The sequence below is a fragment of the Olea europaea genome, unplaced genomic scaffold (assembly GCF_002742605.1).
Source record: "Olea europaea var. sylvestris unplaced genomic scaffold, O_europaea_v1 scaffold1415, whole genome shotgun sequence".
Taxonomy (NCBI): domain Eukaryota; kingdom Viridiplantae; phylum Streptophyta; class Magnoliopsida; order Lamiales; family Oleaceae; genus Olea; species Olea europaea.
Genome location: NW_019231680.1, coordinates 261,434 through 265,236, shown reverse-complemented (window position 1 = coordinate 265,236; position 3,803 = coordinate 261,434).

The window sequence follows — 3,803 nt, the reverse complement described above, 5'->3', positions numbered from 1 at the left end:
CTTAGTTTGTTTTGAGTCCTCTTTAATAGATGTGCCTTTGAATTCTTGGTGGTTAGACTCGGGAGCTAGTATTCATATTGCGAATTCCTTGCAGGGGTTCATAAGCAAACGGAGGCCAAGTGAGAATGAAGTAAGCTTGAGCGTTGCAAATGGATTTCAAGTGAAGGTTGAATTCATAGGAGTAGTGAAGTTAACTTTAGAGTCTAGTTTTTATCTTATTTTGGAAAATACAGTTTATGTACCGCAGATGAGACGGAATTTAATTTCTATACCAAAACTTGATGCTTGTGGTTTTACATTTAATTTTGGTAATGGAATGGTTAAGTTATTTTATGATTCTTGTTTGATTGGGAATGGCATTTTATGTGATGGTTTATATAAATTATCTTTGGCTTCTTTTGGTGATGTCTCGTGTGTTACAAATATATCAAAGAAAAGAGCTTTAATTCGTGAATCATCCTCTATGTTGTGGCATAAGCGATTGGGTCATATTTCTAAGGATAGAATGGAAAGATTAATAAAAGATGAGATACTTCCTTCCTTAGACTTATCCGATCTTGACACCTGTATAGATTGTATAAGAGGAAAGTTAACTAAGTCTACGAGGAAGGATTCGACTAGGAGTAATGGAATTTTGGACTTAATTCACACTGATATCAATGGACCTTTGCTTTCCACTATATGTGGGAATAAATATTTCATAACTTTCATTGATGATTTCTCACGATATAGATATGTTTACTTGATTAACGACAAATCACATGCACTTGAAAAATTCGAAGTTTTCAAACTGGAAGTAGAGAAACAATGTGAGAAAAATATCAAAGTTGTAAGATCAGACCGAGGTGGTGAGTACTATGGGAAATATGATGAATCTGGTCAAAATATGGGTGATTTTGTAAAATTTTTACAAGAATGTGGAATAGTGCCCCAATACACCATGCCAGGGACACCTGAGCAGAATGGTGTTTCTGAAAGACGTAATCGAACTTTAAAAGATATGGTTAGAAGTATGATGAGTAGAACAAATTTGCCTGAATATTTGTGGGGTGAAGCCTTGAAAACAGTTATGTATATTTTGAACAGAGTTCCAAGTAAAGCTGTTGCAAAGACACCTTTTGAATTATGGATAGGACGTAAGCCAAGTATGGCTCACTTTAAAGTTTGGGGATGTCCAGCTGAGGTTAGGATTTATAATCCATTTGAAAAGAAATTAGACCCTAAATCAACTCCTGGCTACTTTATTGGGTGTTCGGATAGATCAAAGGGATATAAGTTTTACTGTCCAAATCGCGGCACTAGAATTGTGGAGTCCATTACTGCTAAATTTCTAGAGAACGATTTTGGAGATAGTGGGAGTTCCACGTTGAGAGAAATTCTTGTTGAACCTAATCAAGTTGTAGTTCCAGTTCCTGTCATACAGGAAAGAGTTGGTTCCCAACCAATTGAAGTTGTTAATGAAGAACCGAGGAACCAGGAGGAATCTCCAATTCCTCAAACAACGATTGAATCGGTTCCTGAGCCACAAGTTAGGAGATCACAAAGGGAAAGAAGATCCACATTGCCTAGTGATTATGTTACATATTTATTGGAGAGCGATTTTAATATCGGGCATATTGTTGATCCTGTAACTTATAATCAAGCATTGACAAGTCCTGAGGCAAATAAATGGATAGCTGCCATGGAAGATGAAATGAATTCCATGGAAAGGAATAAAGTTTGGGATCTTGTTGAACTTCCTCCAGATGCTAAGGCTGTAGATAACAAATGGATTTTCAAAAGTAAATTAGATTCAAAAGGAAATGTTGAACGAAAGAAAGCAAGATTGGTTGCAAAAGGTTTCACTCAACGAGAAGGCATTGATTATGTTGAAACCTTCTCCCCTGTTTCGTTGAAAGATTCTTTTCGAATTATCATGGCTCTTGTGGCACACTACAATTTGGAGCTTCATCAAATGGATGTTAAGACAACATTTTTGAATGGAGATCTTTCTGAAATGGTGTATATGAAACAACCTGAAGGTTTTGTTGTAAAAGGAAAAGAAAACTTGGTGTGTAAGTTAAACAAATCCTTATATGGTCTCAAGCAAGCATCTCGACAGTGGTATTTGAAAGTTGATGAGGTTGTGACATCTCTTGGTTTTGTCGAAAATACTATTGATCAATGCATTTATCTTAAAACAAGTGGGAGAAATTTTATTTTCCTTGTATTGTATGTTGATGACATTCTACTTGCCAGCAGTAACTTAGGGCTACTTCATGAGACAAAGAAAATGTTGTCTGCTAATTTTGAGATGAAAGATCTTGGAGAAGCTTCCTATGTACTTGGCATTGAAATACATCGTGATAGAAATTATGGTTTATTGGGACTTTCTCAGAAAGCTTATATACGACGTGTTCTAGAAAGGTTTAATATGTAGAATTGTGCACTTGGTGATGTACCTATCATAAAAGGAGATAAGTTTAACAAAACTCAATGTCCAAGGAATAAGTTGGAAAGGGAGTCTATGAAGATGATCCCATATGCTAGTGCTGTGGGGAGCTTGATGTATGGTCAAGTTTGCACTAGACCGGATATAGCCTATTCAGTAAGTGTCCTTAGCAGATTTCAGTCTAATCTAGGACAAGAGCATTGGAAAGCAGCTAAGAAAGTTATGAGATATTTAAAGAAAACTGAAGGTTATATGCTTACATTCCAGCGTACGAATCATCTTGAGGTGGTAGGATATTCAGATTCTGATTTTGCTGGATGTCAAGATGATTTGAAATCAACCTCAAGTAACATTTTTACATTAGCTAGTGGTGCCATTTCTTGGAAAAGTGCTAAACAGACTCTAGTGGCATCTTCTACTATGCAAGCTAAATTTGTGGCATGTTATGGGGCTACAGTCCAAGCCGTTTGGTTAAGAAATTTCATCTCTGGTTTGAAAGTTGTTGATTCCATCGCAAGACCGATCACCATCTACTGTGATAACAGTGCAGCAGTATTCTTTTCAAAGAATAATAAAAGTTCTGGTGGATCAAAACATATTGACATCAAATATTTGGTCATTAGAGACAGAGTCAAAGAAGGGCAAATGAAAATAGAGCATTTCAATACAGAGGCGATGGTTACAGATCCCTTGACTGAGGGACTCGCTCCAAAAGTCTTTAAGACACATGTTACTAATATGGGTATTGTGGAAACATTTGATATTTTTGGTTAGTGGGAGTTATTTATGTAAAGAACTACGTTTTGGGCTTGATCCCTTGCAGGGTACGTAGGCAACCCATATGTTTTCGGGTACAGCCTCTTCTGATAATAAAATAATTTTTCCCTTATCCATGAACTATTTTTAAGCATACATTTGACTTATGTCTTTTTATATTATTGGCATCTTGAAATATGATGTATAAAGACATAAGATGAGTCTCTTTTAGAGACATGTGGCTTCATTTTGATTCGAAGCATTATGAGGACCGATATGAGTTAGCACAGTTTTGATCTCATTTGGTGCTAAGTTCATACCACATACTACCACATTGGTTGGAGGATGGGGATCCATGTCGATAAGGATGTTGACATTTGTAGCTGTGGAATGGTCTTACATCTCTTAAATTGGTGTAATGACTTTCATGTTCGGTGTTAATATTCTTGTTGGACCGGATCATGTTACGTAAGGTGTCATCATTGGAGCTATACTTTTGTGGCCACCTATGTAGTCTAACCCGGGTGTTAAAACTTTGTTATGGCAATCAAATATTTGCCCAAGTGGGAGAATGTTGGAATAATTAATTATTCCATATGTGGGCTTCACATTGGAT